The following is a 17,634-nucleotide window of genomic DNA, read 5'->3' on the forward strand; positions in this document are numbered from 1 at the left end:
TTGTTAAGTATCTTAATTCCAAATACAAACATACATTCCAAATCTGTGTTTATATATAATATTCCTTTAAATCTGACGGGTATAAATATCTGGCGCAGGCCGTGCAGCCAGTGAGAATGAAAAATAAATCTGTGCCGGGCTTTCCACTAAGCGATTTTTTATCTCAGTGAACATAAGCTTGTTGACGATTTCGACGCATGTTATCGCTATTTCCCAGTCGTGATTAAACGTGTGATTATCAAGCTTCCATCCTGTGACACAAACTTTTGTGAAAAACGTCTTAGCGAGAGAATAAAAAGAAACGCTGAATGGAAGAGGAAACTTCACTTCAACAACACCAAACATATGACTGCATATCGCAGTTAGAGAATTGTCAATTTCGATATCCTTGTTAATGTGTAAATGTTATTACCATTTCTTAACATGAATTCTGTTAAGAACCATAGATGAACAGGCACCGAGAAAAGTCGCTGAAAATCGTCGTCAACTTCTTCTCAAAAGATGAATCCATGTGCCGTTCCCTCAGCTCTGTCTCACGTAACGAGGGTTAAATGGGTGAAACCCGGTCATACAGGGAACAGTGTGTACTTGTCGCAGACTGCCAAGGAGAAAATGGTACTGTCTTTTCCGCCACATACCATATAGTGGCTACGAAATCTAAATCTATTCGAATCACTAAAGCGGCGTGCGGCAGATGATGAACCATATGGAGTATATTAGTTTCTTTCCGTTCTATTCTCGGACGGGAAGAATGACTACTTGTTCGTCTCTGTGCGAACTATTACACTATGTGATCAAAAGTACCCGGACACCTCCAAAAACATAAGTTTTTCATATTCGGTGCATTGTGCTGCCAGCTATTCCGTATCAGCGACCTTAGTAGTCATTATACATCGTGAGAGAGAGCAGAATGGGGCGCCCAGCGGTTCTCATGAACTTCGAAAGTGGTCAGGTGATTGTCACTTGTGTCATACGTCTGTACACGAGATTTCCACACTCCTAAACATCCCTAGGTCCACTGTTTCCGATTTGATAGTGAAGTGGATACGTGAAGGGACACGTACAGCACAAAAGCATACAGGCCGACGTCGACTGTTGACTCACAGAGACCGCAGACAGTTGAAGAAGATCGTAACATGTAATAGGCAGACATCTATCCAGACCATCTCACAGGAATTCCAATCTGCATCAGGATCCACTGCAAATACTATGACAGTCAGGCGGGAGGTGAGAAAACTTGGATTTCATTGTCGAGCGGTTGCTCATAAGCCACACATCAAGCCGGTAAATGCCAAACGACGCCTCGCTTGACGTAAGGAGCGTAAACATTGGACGATTGAATAGTGGAAAAACGTTGTATGGAATGACGAATCACGGTACACGATGTGACGATCCGATGGCAAGGTGTGGGTATGGCGAATACCCAGTGAACGTCATCTGTCAGCGTGTGTAGTGCCAACAGCAAAATTCGGAGGCGGTGGTGTTATGGTGTGGTCGTGTTTTTCATGGAGGAGGCTTGCACCTCTTGTTGTTTTGCTTGGCACTATCACTGAACAGGTCTACGTTGATGTTTTAAGCACCTTCTTGTTCCCCACTGCTGAAGAGCAATTTGGGGATGGCGACTGCGTCTTTCAACACGATCTAGCGCCTGTTCATAATGCACGGTCTGTGGCGGAGTGGTTGCACGACAACGACATCCCTGTAATGGACTGGCCTGCACAGAGTCCTGACCTGAATCCTATAGAACACCTTTGGGATATTTTGGAACGCCGACTTCGTGCCAGGCCTCACCGACCGACATCGATACATTTCCTCAGTGCAGACCTCCTTGAAGAATGGGCTGCCATTCCCCAAGAAACATCCGAGCACCTGACTGAACTTATGCCTGCGAGAGTGGAAGCTGTCAACAAGGCCAACACCATATTGAATTCCAGCATTACCGATTGAGGGCGCCCCGAACTTGTAAGTATTTTTCAGCCAGGTGTCCGCATACTTTTGATCACATAGTGTATTTGTGTAACTATATCTGTACGATCCCTACTGGATAGACATGTATGAACCTCAAGAATATCCCTGATTTCTTCCTCGAATGACGGATCGTCAAGTTTCTGCAGTTTGTTCTACAGCTGTGTGTCGCTACTCATGGTGTAACAGTTACTTAAGTAAACCTTTATTATACCCTCTCGCCAGGCATACAAACCTAAGACCGTTCTCGTTCTCATCGTCCTTTGTACAAGCTCGTTTTTTCCTTTTAGTCCGATCTGATGTGGGTCTCATACACTCGGACGATACTCAAATATGGGTTGTGCAAGTGTTTTGTACATCTCTTTTGTACGCCAAGTTACAGTTTCCTACATCAATGAGTCGCAGCCTATCTGCTTACCAACAATTGAACCTTAATGGTTCTTCTTCATCCCTCTACAACACAGTTGCTCCCAAATATTTGTTCAAAATGGTTCAAATGGCTCTGAGCACTATGGGACTCAACATCTTAGGTCATAAATCCCCTAGAACTTAGAACTACTTAAACCTAACTAACCTAAGGACATCACACACACCCATGCCCGAGGCAGGATTCGAACCTGCGACCGTAGCAGTCCCGCGGTTCCGGACTGCAGCGCCAGAACAGCTAGACCACCGTGGCCGGCCAAATATTTGTATGACACGACCGTATTGGTGACCCATTAATCAGGTAGTCGAAGAATTCCACGTTATTACGTTTCGTGAGTTACACAACATCGCATTTCTTTCTATTAAGATCTAGTCGTCGAGGTCTAGCTCAACACCACTAATATTTTTACCGGAAAGAAATTGCTCATAGATAGCTGTTATCATCTGCGGAAGGCCTGAGATTGCAGCTAATACGATCCGCTAAAAGGAGTAGGTTTGGTTGTGTGAAAGTAAGTACAGGCGCTAACACTGCAACCTCAGATTCCAATGATAGACAAATACAGCATAAGTCTGCTCATTTTTAAAAGTGCGGGAATTAGTGCTATTTATTTCTGAGAGCATCGTTTTACTAAACTGCTACAATGAGTGCGCCTTTTAACAAGTTAGCATGACGCAGATCGCAACGTGCCCGGGCGGCTGCCGCAGACCGCGCTGGCGCCTCTCGCGTCCCCGCAGAACGAGACACGGGCGTTCCGTCGGCGCGGCCGCCTCGCGCTCGGATCCCGACGATTGGGAGCGCCAAGTTGTGCCGGGACGAGCGCTAACGACACGCCACGTGGCAGCGCGACCCGATAAAAAAGCCGCGAGCGCTTCCCACAGATCTCGTTAAAAGCCGCCGCATTCGGCCAGGACCTAAAAGTTTAAATGAACCCCGAACTGCAATAAAACAGCCCGACTTCCACGGATATCAGAAACTGCAATGGCGAGCAGAAAAGAGACGGAAAAAAGGTTTAGTCCGCAGAAGAGTGGGGAAGTGGGGGTGCAAGGGGGAAGAAGAAAGGAAAAAAAAAAGTCTGCTTCACGAGTTGGTCGAGTAATTATGAGCCACGTGAAGACTTGCCAATTGCCTCTCTCCCTGCAAAAGTTTTAACCAAAATTAATTCCTCCACGCTGTCACGGCGAAAAAAATCTGTTGGCGAACAAATTGTAATCCGGCTTGACGAGCGCCGCAGAGCTGTTGCGGTATACACGGCGCAGGAATCAGAGAGCATCGAGGCGCGAGGGAGAAGGCGGATAAAATTCACATTCACGGGCACACTCCTTTGGCGATCACCGGTTCCTCGCGCCGTCGGTAAAACGTGGACTGTCGCCAACACTGTGGCATCTAGATTCTCAGCTGTAGGTGTCTGTAAATTGCACACGGCGACTGAATCTCATTCAAACTGCATTACACCTTTTCCAGTACTATTCTGTAGCCTAATGCTTCTTTCGTCTCTAACAATGATTTATTAACATGGAAAATGCCAAGTTGCACCATGGTTCGGAGTCCACGATAAATAGGAGTTTGTAATTAGCTGAATAATTCAAGCCAGAGCTCTAGTTAAGAACATTCAACCTCTAAACGGACCATGCCTAGTAAATAGCTGTGGTGTCATCCCAACCTGCAGGTTGAGGACACCGTAACTTTTATGAACAAGATAATTCGAAAATTTATCGTACCACAAACTAATAGTACAGTACGAAGAACATTACCACTGTCTTACAAGGAAATGATAAGCAAATCTTTTTTACAGGCCATGTTTAGAGCATTTTGTTATCATTTACATCTACATGACGACTATGCAATTCATATTCACGTGCCTGGCAGAGGGTTCTTCGAACCAACTTCAGACTATTTCTCTACTGTTTGCGTCTCCAACAGAGCGTGGGAGAAGTAATTACTTAAATTTTTGTTTACGAGCCATGATTTATTTTATTTTCTTACGACGATCATTTCTCCCTATGTACGTTGGCGACAATAAAATATTTTCACATTCATATGAGAACGTTGATTACAGAAATTCCGTCAAAAGACCTCGTCGCAACGAAAAGCACTTTTGTTTTAATGACTGCCATCCCAATTCGCTTATCATATCCGTGACACACATTCTCCTATTTCGCGATAATACAGAACTAGTTGCGCTTCTTTGGACTTTTTCGATGTCTCCGTCAGTCCTATGTGGTAAGGATCCCGCATCGCACAAGGATACTCTAGCAGAGGGTCAAGAAGCGTAGTGCAGGCAGTCTCTTTAGTGAACCTGTTGTGTCTTAGACGTGTTCTGCCAATAAAACACAGTCTTTGGTATGCTTCCCCACAATGTCATCTATGAGATAGTTTCAATTTAAACTGTTCGCAATTGTAATTCGTAGTCAGTCGATTTGGCAGCCTATAACTTCGTGCGATTTATCGTGTAAGCGGAATTTAACGGCTATCTTTTCCTAATCCTTTGGCTGACCTCTCACTCTTTCTTGATCAGATACAGTTGCCACTTTTCGCACCACACAGAAATTTTGTATAGTCATTTCGCAATTGATTTTGGTCTTTACTAGACGGTAAATGACAGCATCATCTGCAAGCAATCCAAGAGGGCTGTTCAGATTGTCTCCTAAATCGTTTATATATATATTAGCAACGCGGAGAACCTATAATACTTCCTTGGGGAACACAAGATTTTGTTTCTGTTTTACTCATTATCCGTCGATTACTACGTACTGTGACCTTTCTGATACGAAAAGACAAATTCAGTCACACACTGTCACTCAATTTCATTATTTGATTAGAAGACGCTTGTGAGGAACAATGTCAAAAGCTTTTTGGAAATCTAAAAATACGGAATCAATTTGAGAGCCCCTGTCGATAGCACTCATTAGTTCGTACGAATAAAGACCTAGTTGTGTTTGACGAGAATGAAACTTCCTGAATCCGTGCCGTGTGTCAATAGATCGTTACCTTCGAAGTAATTCATAGTGTTCGAACACGGTATACATCCTAAAATCACACTGCTAATCGACGTCAGTAATATGGGTCCGTAATTCAACTGATTACTCCCAATATCTTTCTTGAATATTGGGGTGTCCTGTGCAACTTTCCATTCTTTTGGTACGGGTCCATCGTCAAGCGAGCGGTTGCATATGGCTGCTAAGTAGGGGCTATGGCGTCAGCATACTCTGGAAGGAACCTAAATCGTATGCAATATGGACCAGAAGAGTTGCCTTTATTAGGTGCTTTAAGCTGTTTCGCTACACAGAGGATATTTACTTCTAAGGTACTCATGTTGCCGGCTGTTCTTGATTAGAATTCTGGGACATTTACTTCTTTGATGAAGGAATTTCGGAAAACTGTGTTTTAATAACTCGCTTTGTTGGCGTTACATAGGTAATCTTACCATTGGTATCGCGCAATGGAGGTACTGATTGTGTCTTACCGCTGGTGTACTTTACACTTTACAGACGACCAGAATCTCTTTGGCTTTTCCATCAGATTTCGAGACAGTTAGTTGTGGAAGCTTTTAAAAGCATCTCGCATTGAAGTCCGCACTAAGTTTGGAGATTCAGTAAAACATCGTCAACTTGGAGATATCGAGTTTTTTGAATTTCGAAAGCTTTTTTCGTTGCTTCTGCAACAGTGTTCTGACCTGATGTATGTACCCTGGGAGTCAGAACAATTATTTATTAATTTATTCGATATAAATCTCTCAATTGTCCCAGACACTACTTCTGTAAATTCAAGCCACATCTGGCCTATGCTCTCATAGTTAGTTGGATAGGAGAGAAAACTGTTTCTTAGGAAGGCGTCAATCAAATTTTAACTACTTTTTTCAATAGTTATATTTTGCGTTTACTTCTGGTGGGTTTGGATGTTGCAGTGGTTAGTCTCGACATTACGACCTTGTGGTCACTGATCCCTGTGTCTGTCATGACGATCCCTACTTGTTCAGGATTTACTTGTTGCTAAGAGGTCAAGTATGTTTCCGCAACCATTTACGTTTAGAATAGGCATCTGAACGACTTGCTCAAGATAACTTTCGGAGAAAGTACTTACTACAATTTCTGACGGGATATTTTACACCTACCACCTGTTTTGAAGATGTATTTTTGCCAACGCATTGACAGTAGATTGAAGTCACCACCGACTATAACTGTAGGAGTGAGGTACCTATTTAAGACGATATTCAGGTTTTCTTTGAGCTGTTCAGCAACTGGATCATCTGAGTAGGGATGTGGGTGGGGTGGTGGTTGGGGCGCTAAAGCAAACCGATTATTAATTTATTCCAAGGGTCAAGTATAGCCTCTACCCACTTTAACTCAAGGGGTCTTACAACAAACATGCCGCCACCAACTTTATTTAATCTATCTTTCCCAAATGTCGTTAAGTCCTTTGTGAGAACTTTGGTCGGATTTATCTTCGGCTTTAGCCAATTTTCGGTACCTTTAACGGTTTCAGCTTCTGTGCTTTCTTGAAGCTCTGGTTCGTTCCCGGGACAGCTACCATCAGAAACTAAATCACTGTGAATGAAGACTGTAGGTCTCATTTATTTGTGTCCAAAATTACGACAGTAATCAGAAAATTTTCTTTTCTTTAACTTGAGACTCGAGGTATGTACGACAGCCGAATTAGAGAAAAGCCTTTCCAGAATATCGTTATTTGCTTTTTAATTGTACACCAAGGTCTCTAATTGTACACCAAGGTCCTAATCTTGCAAAGAGAACTCTCGTGTAACTATACGTTTTCCCTGCATGTCTAAACTCTTCTGCTCATATGCACCAAGCCTCCATACGTCTTATTTTACACGAACTTACGTTTCATTCGCAACATCGGCACGATACGTCGTTCAAGTTGGACACGACAATGAGCTATGGTTTTGGACGATGGAAACACAGGTGATGAGACTAGGCGCGGAGAGGGGGACAGAGGGGGAGAGGGGAAATGGGGATGAGGAAAGATTGTCTGTTGAAAACGGAAATTTCATAATTCGCATTCGAGTCTTCAAATTGATACGGAAGCTACTGAACGTCAAAACCAGAGGTGAAGAAACAGGTAGACCACCCAGACGGCTCACAAATACTGGACCACATTTCTTATCCGACTCGGTTTTAAAAACTATGCCTACACGTTTCTTTTTCTCAAATACTCACTTCCTAGATTCGCGAAAATGAAGAACCATTTCCTCCTGAGCTCTGACTTCTTCCGTAGTGTCCGCTCGGGCTTGTTTACCTACCTCATTTCACTTTGCTTGTGGACGAGCGTCAATATAACGATATCTTCGTGTAACTCGATTTAAATCTTCTTGAACGAAAAGGCGACAACTATCGTATCGGATCCAGCTGACGAAAAATAGGATTAGGTCTCGAAAGCCCCGGTTAACGGATGTGAGGAAAGCGGCTAAGGAACAGGCACGTCGTCCCGACCGTGGAAGCGCCAGGGCTGGCGCACGCACAACTCCAACCTTTGGAGCGGCCGGGCGACCGTATCTGGCAGCACCGTTAAGCATCCTCAGCACGTCGTCACCGGCCACTATCTCCGTTTCGCAACCTGGCGCCGCCGATCGCTTTCCTCATTTCTCGCCGGCATTCCATTCCACGCTCCATATGACTTACCGGCATTCCTCGCTGACACCGGTACCCGACAGCGTCTAGGCCTGTAAGAGTGGCATCCGACTGCTCGCTGCTCATCGCGTCTATGGGTGTGGGCTGAATAGTGTGCGATCTCATAAACTAATCAAATGGATCAGATGACGGCAAACACTCAGTGGATCCGCAAAATGCATATTAGTCAATCTTTTCCATGTCAGCATATAATCCGAACTAGCAATGTTTTTCTTTATTTGGCGACAACGATTGACGTTTGCGGCGAGTCGCCTGAAGAGCAATTAGCAAAATTGCGAAAATCATTCTCCTCTAGAGATGGAAATACTGTTTCCTAAACCGGCATATCGTATGGAGTGGATATGGATGCCTCTCATCTGAATCAATGGAGAATAATTGGACTTCACTAGAGAATAGTATATGTGACTCGTACTTTACCCCACCAATTATGTTTTCTAAAGTAATAACAACGCAGGAACCGTGACGGACTACCTCAGCCGACTTGTTAAGAGACATATTACTTCTTCCAACACAGACATTGCATAATGACCACAACGGTAAAATCAAACAAATACGGGAAGCTTTCGACAGTTCTACTTGCGAACCATTCGCGAATGGAACAGAGTGTGAGAAAATGACACTGAGAGCGCATGCTTTTCGCCATCAACGTACGGTAGGGATGGCAGTATAGCAGTAAGAACTGGTTTTCGGTTATAATGTTTTTTTTTTTTCCAAGACCACTTTAACCAGATTGTTAAAACCGTTAAAAATAACATATTTCTGAAATAACCGGTTTTGGGTTTTTTTATTTCTATTGTTTCCTATAATACACGTATAAATCGAAGAAAGACTGAAAAATGCTTACTCCCTCAGTTTCAAGATACGCGGAATCGTCTATCGTTAGTTGCTTCTCTTGAGAAGTGTTAAGTGGCTGACTGCTACAAAAAACAACAAATATTTTTCTTGTGATTTAATTTAGTGAAACTCTGAACAAAAATCATATTTTAATCGGGCATCATACCACTATTGGGACATTACGAACAGTCGGAGTTAAAAAGGGTCAATACTGAAATTGAAGAACTCTATTTTTCATGTTAATTTGTCCGTTTACAAGGGCTAAAAGCAGATAAAGGCATGCTGTGTAGACACAGGCAGGAGATCACGTGCTTTCTCTTTTTATTGTACACTATGGACGAAATGTTAAGTTTTCTCCTTACGCTATGCGGCAAGTTTGCTGTGGTTCCTCCCGTTCTTAATGATTTTTTTTTTCTCAAGCAAATGGGACATTGTACTTCACTGATACTACACTTCGTAAAATACTTCCAGACTCGGAATGGTGACATTCTGTAGTACAACTGATGTTCGACAACAGCAATGAGAAAATACCATATAGGCCAGATGGGGCAAACTTTGCACATTGCATGTACACGTGTACCATATAATAGTCCACGTTACATGGTGACAGGCACATTACTGTCCCAGCAGTACTGTCCGAGGCCACACAAACTTGTGGTTCCTGAAGACGGGCGGGCAGCAGCCTTTTCAGTAGTTGCAGGGCAACAGCCTGGATGATTGAATGTTCAAAATGGTTCAAAATGGCTCTGAGCACTATGGCACTTAACATCTGAGGTCATCAGTCCCTTAGAACTACTTAAACCTAACTAACCTAAGGACATCACACACATCCATGCCCGAGGCAGGATTCGAACCTGCGACCGTAGCAGTCGCGCGGTTCCGGACTGAAGTGCCTAGAACCGCTCGGCTACCGCGGCCGGCGATGATTGAATGATCTGGCCTTCTAACGTCAACCAAAACGGCCTTCCCGTGCTGGAACTGCGAACGGCTGAAAGCAACGGAAAACTACAGCCGTAATTTTTCCCGAGAGCATCAGCTCCACTGTATGGTTATTTGGGCAGCAAAATAAATGTACTAGGAAGTCTTTTCTGAAAGTATTTGTATGGAAGCGTAGCCATGTATGGCAATGAAACATGTACGCTACACAGTTAGTACAAGGAGAGTAAAGAAGCTTTTAGAATACAGTGCTACACAAGAATACTGAAGATTCGACGGATCGATCATGTAACTAATGAGGAGATACTGAATAGTACTGGGGAGGAAAGAAATTTGTGACACAACCTGACTAGAAGAAGAGATATGTTGACAGGGCACATTCTGAGACATCATAGTATTGGAGGGAAGTATGGTACAAACGGTAGAGGGAGAGAGCAAGAGATGAATACGGTAAGCAGATTCAGAAGGATGAAGTTGCAGTAGTTGTTCGGAGATGAAGAGGCTTGCACAGTATAGAGTAGCATGGAGAGCTGCGTCATAACGGACTTCGGGCTGAAGACCACAGCAAAAACATACTGTACCAATTCTTGTGCCAACTGTTTTGTTTGCTCGTTCTGTCGGCATTTTTGTTAAAAAACCCTAATCGCTTTTTCAATTTTCTATAATGACGAAATATTTTAAAGCAATGTCAACTTTGAGAATAAAAATTGCTCGTTCTTTAGAAAAGGCTTATTTAAAAAAAAAACAAAAATTAGCTCTGTTTTATGGCTTACTGATGTTTTGGTTTTGAACTCCATTATAAATACAAAAACAAAAGCAACAGTTCTAACTGAGATCAAACAGATACCGGTTGTTCATAACTAATGGTTTTGATTTTCCCCATCCCTATCATGGGGTGGCTTGTAGAGTACTTATGTAGATACAATGAATCTGTAGGTACGTTCAAGAACTATTATTTCATTCGATGTCGTCGTGCTACAGTCCAAACATTACTTTACAGCATGTCTACACTTCTTGGTACACAACACACTAAACTGTGTCACTGTTACTTTGTAACCCAGAAAGAAGTAAACAATCGATACAGATCCTTGCAAATCCCTTCTTCGGCGACGATTTGCAACAAAGCAGCCTCGTTTGTGTCAGTCGACTCTTTAACGATGCTGCTCACACTCTTTGTACAACTATACCCGGAGGGAACACAAGAAGAGTGACAAAAACGGCGTCAGCTCTATGGGAAAAATTCGAATTTTATATAAAAAGCTCTCATAGGTAGCAACAAGTTGAGACACTGACGTTCACATAATTAATGCTCGAGGCGTTGGTAACCTCCGGTGGTAAATTTTCAACTGAACGGTAAGTAGCCACCTGACTGCTGCATATGAGAGCAGACATAGGGCCACAATTCCACAGCATGCAGAAGTTTTATTTACGAGCTCCAGCATTAATTTCGTAATTTTCATCAGCTGAATTCTGAGTTCTGTGTAGTCTTGAACGAATTTTAACTACACCATGGCATTCACGAATGCTCTACTGTTACATACTATTACCAACTTCTTACGGTATTATGTCACTTCTTGTTTAACGTTCTTATTGCCAACGTGATGATACCGGTGGATACCACGAAAGGAAACCCATCTCTATATGATGATGTACGCTATACTATTCCTCTCGTCCTCGAGTGGATTGCCCTAACACGCACAGTGTTCGAATAATGAAGTAAAAGCCGGCCGCGGTGGCCTCGTGGTTCTAGGCGCTCAGTCCGGAACCGCGCGACTGCTACGGTCGCAGGTCCGAATCCTGCCTCGGGCATGGATGTGTGTGATGTCCTTAGGTTAGTTAGGTTTAAGTAGTTCTAAGTTCTAGGGGACTGATGACCAGAGATGTTAAGTCCCATAGTGCTCAGAGCCATTTGAACCAATGAAGTAAAGCAGGCTTCAAGAAACAATATTTTCTGCGGTCGGTCTCTCTCTCTCTCTGTCTCTCTCTCTCTCTCTCTCTCTCAGAAGTGAACCCGGGAAATCCTTCCCAAGAATCTGTTAAATCAGCTATATAAAGAATGCGCCAGCAGAAGCACCACAGATGCACTGTACGCCAGGTGCTATTAGTAAGCAAGCACAAAGTTAGTACAGTCATGGCGGACACAACTGCAACTAGTAGTTTCCGGAAGCTGGGCGGCTGCGCCCAAGACGCGTCTAGGCCTCGCGTCGTCGGCGTGGGTGGCGCCTGTTTATTGCGCATTGTGCTGTCCGTGGGGCAAGGGACGCGGCGAAACGTCAAACAAGCGACCATAAAGAACAGCGTAAATCACTCACTCGGCGTCTTTGTAAGTACCCGCATCTTTTAAAAGCCGTGCTGGAGCTGTTTATCAATACCTGATGAAGTACTTGCAAATTACTTCTCGAGACCTAACAGGTATCAGCCCCAGCCAGCAGGCGTCAACCACGAGTAAATACGTAGTACGGCATGCACACAGACTAATTACTTGAATACGTTTTCAGTGAGGAATGAATGTGCGAATATCGTTTGCTTTTAACTACTGAGATTCTAATGAATTTCTCCGCAGACAGCAAAGTATTGTGTTGGTAAGGACCCAACAAATTCGTAAGTTATTGACAAAATTATTATGTTAATTTTACGATTCGAACCCCACTCCACCCGAACATGAGTTAAGTGTCGTAACCACAGGTTTAGTTCGATTTGATGGATAATTTAATAGATCGAGTATTCGATTGATTTTCTAGAATGCAGTTTCAACATTTCCTGAGCACACATATTGATTGGGGAGGGGCTAGTGGGAGAGGAGAAAACACGTTACATTCAGTTCCGTACCAATACATCGATAATTGATGTATCATAGGAATGGCAACAAATATAGAGAGCAGAATGCTCTAAACATGTTGATATTACTCAGCTCTTAAAACAATTAAGTTCCGCTGCTTTTGCTCTTTTTATAATTGCTAGTCTTGAAAACAGGTGGATCAACTAATATTTTCCCACTCAGTAACGTCTCATGGGATAATTTCCAGGCGTAACTCATCACTTAAAAACAAAATACTAGCTGCACAAAAGATAGCAGTAAGAATACGTGATGTTTACCCGCGATCATTTTGTAGAAAAAAATGGTTCAAATGGTTCTAAGCACTGTAGGAGTTAACATCTGAGGTCATCAGTCCCCTAGACTTAGAACTACTTAAACCTAACTAACGTAAGGGCATCACACACATCCATGCCCGAGGCAGGATTCGAACCTGCGACCGTAGCAGCAACGCGGTTCCGGACTGAAGCGCCTAGAACCGCTCGGCCACCGCAGCCGGCTCATTTGGCAGGAACGAGTATTTCAAGGAGTTAGGCATTTTAACTGCACTATCACTGATCGCTAATGAAATGCGCCGTAAACTACCCGTCAAAATTTTAGAAGAATAGTGATGTCCATACCTACAACATTAGAAGAAGAATTACCTTTATTACTCATTATTTAAGCCAAGAATGGGCAAGCTTTGGTGAACCGTGGGCCTGATCCACAAACATACTTCAGCTCGCAGGCCGCTTCGTCACGTGACGCGACAGCAGCGCTCCTAGACCGTAAGTAAAACCGGTAGCGTCCGTGGCAATGTTTGCGGGCTATGTCACTCCTTTCCCGAGATGCCACGGGAAAAAATCGTGCCACAAAACACTCGTTTTCTGGAACAACGTTTATTTTATGTTCACTCCACCTTCATCTTCAGGTGTTTACACATACTTGTCACATTGTTTCTTTACTTGCGAGGTTTTACTATACCTCTCATTAAAATTACTGCTGCAACATTCTGCAATGCCTTAAGTAAAGAAACAACGTGAAATCTGACTATGGGCTGTCAGGTGTCCTGAAATGTCATCATAGAAAAATAAACACCTATAAATTCAACTAGTTGCAGCTAGTTCATTATAAGTTACTTCAGTTTCAACGGCTGCAATATTCTAATACGGCAACAATGAGCAAGAATTATTTAGTAATGTTAATACGAGAAAGAACAGAAAACCAAGTATGGCAGTGAGATAGGCAACCCCAATCGACAGGCAATTAGGAGTAACTTCGCGATTTTTTCGTCAAAGGCATGTCATTCAAGTGTTTGAAATTAGGTGTGTTAATAACCACAAACACCATTAGAAAGCAGGTTTTGAATATTTGCCTAAAAACACTTTGGTTAATTGATCGCATATGCATGGGTTGCTCCTGTAGCACTTAATAAATTAAGCTGTCATTCATTTGTTGGCTTTAAATGTTTATGAGTCTAAATCGCTTCAACTTAGCATGCAGCAGCTTTACTGTTCGGAAGCCAAACTAAAAAAATGCATACTACAGAATGGCAAATTGACAAACAATTAATACTCACCCTCACACGCTCAATACGAATTGGAAGTACTGAGAATATTTTCCCCGGCACCTATACTGTTCGTCAGTAGAGAATTTCTACGTAGGTTGGAACTTAAATACTGGCAACACTGCTGTGGAGACAATATGCAATGGAATCTACTATTGTCGCTGACAGCACACGTTGCTGACATATCTACCTTACCTTCGAGGAAATGGACTCGCCCGTCCCACGTCAACGACTTGCGCACAATCGAAGGAAACACAGTCACTTGTGAGCGAGCGGTCTAACGTAACGGTGTCGCTATGTTTTCGAAACAGGAACAACGGAGTTGGATCAAGATTGAATGTGCCAGAGGTCGTGCAGCACGACAGTGTCATGAAGGTCTTCAAGAGGCGCGAGGGGAATCTGCATAGCCGTACAGAACAGTGGCACGTTGGGTAAAAACCTTCAACGAAGATAGGCAAACTGTGGCAGTCATGCATCGGGCAGGTCGTCCTAGCGTCTCTGAAGAAAAACTGCATGCTGTTGCCGCGTTAGTGGACAGTGATCGACGCCATACGATCCGTGAGCTCGCCCACGAAACCGGATTAGCGCATGCGACTGTGCTTCGCATCCGGAAGGAACGCCTGGGCATGCGAAAAATTGTATCACGATGGGTTCCGCATGACTTGAAGGAAATGCAAAAAATGGATGCGTTACGACGCTGCTCAGACGCACTTGGGGCGCTATGAGCGAGGAGGAGAGGCTTTCTTACGTCGTAACATAGCACTGGACGAGATATGGGCCACATAGTACGAGCCAAAACTGAAACGCTAATCCAACGAATGGCGTCATTATGGGTCGCCGCGAAAGTCGAATTTTGCACGACAATTCGCGGGCGCATACAGGGCAAGCTGTGGCTGCTCTGTTCGGTCGATGGGACTGGGTAGTACTGTACCATCCACCATACTCCCCGGACTTAAGTCCTTGTGACTGATTCGATTCCGGAGATGAAGGAACCACTTCGTGGCATTCGCTTCAAAACTGTTCCAGCGATTTGACAGGCAGTAGACCGCTCCATTCGCACCATCAACAGAAGAGTCTCTGCTAACGGTATACTACGCCTTCCACATCGCTGGTAACGCTGGTGACTACTTTGAAGGACAGTAACAGGTGCAAACATGTAACTCTTTTGTATCGGTTGTGAATAAATAGTTGCCACTAATTAAGTTCCAACACTCGTAGTATTGACAATAGGATAATACTCGCCGTCACACCGTCTTTGTGTCGACATATTGGCAATATAACGAGGTGACGTAAGTCATGGAATACCTCCGAATATCGTGTCGGACCTCCTTTTGCCCGGCGTAGTGCAGCATCTCGCCGTGACATGGATTCATCAAGTTGTTGAGCCATGCTGCCTCTGTAGCCGTCCCTAACTGCAAAAATGTTGCCGGTGCAGGATTTTGTGCACCAGCTGATTTTTCGAGTATGTTCCACAAATGTACGACAGGATTTTTCATGTCGCACGATCTGGGTGGCCATAACATTCCATCGGTATGTCCACAATGTTCTTCAAAGCAATCGAGAACAACTGTGGCCCGGTGACATGGTGCTTTATCGTTCATAAAAATTCTATCGTTGTTTGGGAACATCATGAATGGCTTCAGACGGTCTTCAAGAAGCCGAACAGGCCAGAGAACCCAGTCCATTCCATTATGGAGTCACCATCAGCTTGCACAGTGCGTTGCTAACAGGATGGGTCCCTGGCTTCGTGAGGTCTGCGCTACACTCGAACCCTACCATCAGCTGTTTCCAACCGAAATCTGATACGGCCACTAGCCCGGGAGAGGCGCTGCAGGCGATGTAGTGCTGCTAACCAAGGCACTCGCTTCGGTCACCTGCAGCCATAGCCCATTAACGCCAAATTTCGCCGCACTGTCCTAACGGATAGAGTTCGTCTTACGCTTCACATTAATTTCTGCGATTATTTCAAGCACTGTTGCTTGTTTGTTAGCACTGACAACTCTACGCAAACGCCGCTGCTCTCGGACGTTAACTGAAGACCGTCGTCGGTCACTGTTTATCCGTGCCTGAAATGTGCCATTCTCGGCACACTCTTGATACTGTCTCGGAATGTTGAATTTCCTTAAGGGGAGTTGGAATGCCGGAAAATGGAAAAAATTCACATTTTCAGTTTTTAACCTTATAACTTAATTTGAAATTTTCTGCTTAAAATGGTGCAAAATTTGTTAAGAAATTCCAATTGGAAGTATTTTTATTTAATTTTTCAAAATTACATGTGCGCCCAGCAAAGTTACCCATCTTGTGATTTGTACACATTTAAATCTTCGCATTTCCGAAAACATTACATATAGAAGGCTGTGGATTTCACTCTTCAGTTGTAGAATCTTTGATCCTTCCATAGGTACCATTGTTTTTACGACTAGCTGTGTTTATTGTTCAGTTTTTGATCTGTGAGTGTTTGTTTTGAGCCTCGAGTTTAGTTTGTCGCTCATTTGGAGTTTGTTATCTGTCTTGTTTTGACTTTCAGTGGTGAGTGCGTAGTTTCTACGATGCCTAGGAGTGCATCATTATTTAAAAAGCGAAAGTTTCGCGGTAATAGATTTACAAATAACGTTTGTTCAAGTGATTCTGCTTCAGCACCTGTTGATGCTGGTGAAAGTTCTGACGTTTGTACAGCTGAGATGTGTGAAGGAGACACGCCCACCAGTGCATCAAAAAAGAAGTTATCAAACTGTGCAAGTGAAATTACAGATGAAGCTTCTAATGAACAATATGTTTTAGTCGACTTTCCTGTTTTTACTGAGTTTATGAAGAAATGTTTGTGTTGTAATCTTTGTGGAGGTTCTTTTGATATGAACATAACAAAATCTATAGGACTTTCCTGCAAAATTGCTATAGTTTGTGCCAGTTGTGAAAATGAGACCTGTTTTTGGAGCTCTAAAACATGCAGTAGCAATTTGTTTGAGAGTAATATCAGGCTAATGTATGCAATGAGAGCAATTGGTAAAGGACATACTGCTGCTCAAACATTTTGTGCCATAATGAATCTTCCACCTCCACCTGCTAAAATTGACAATTACACTGAAGTGATAGGAGATGCTGTTCAGTCTGTAGCAGATTTATCAATGAAAGCTGCTGCCAGTGAAGCAAAATATATAAATGAAGGAAACCCAGATATCCCTGTTGCTTTTGATGGAACCTGGCAGAAAAGGGGTCACACATCCAAAAATGCTGTTGCTACTGTTACTAGTGTGGACAGCGGTAAAGTTTTGGACTATGAAGTGCTCACTAAACATTGTTACCATTGTGCATCTGGTAAGATAGAAGCAGCTCACATATGTAGCAAGAATTATGAAGGTACGAGTGGAGGCATGGAGGCTGCCGCTGCTGTGAAAATGTTTAGCAGATCAGAAAAAGAACGGGGAGTATTTTACACAAAATTCCTTGGAGATGGGTACTCCAAGGC

General features: G+C 43.4%; 1 protein-coding gene across 1 annotated transcript in view; it reads right to left on the minus strand.

Annotated features, from left to right (window-relative positions):
- The window catches only part of LOC126236046 (protein pangolin, isoforms A/H/I/S-like), a 254,954-nt gene that overhangs the window by 154,272 nt on the left and 83,048 nt on the right, over positions 1-17,634 (minus strand). The gene's annotated exons all lie outside the window — the stretch shown is intronic.

Source organism: Schistocerca nitens, chromosome 2 (genome assembly GCF_023898315.1).
Source record: "Schistocerca nitens isolate TAMUIC-IGC-003100 chromosome 2, iqSchNite1.1, whole genome shotgun sequence".
NCBI lineage: Eukaryota > Metazoa > Arthropoda > Insecta > Orthoptera > Acrididae > Schistocerca > Schistocerca nitens.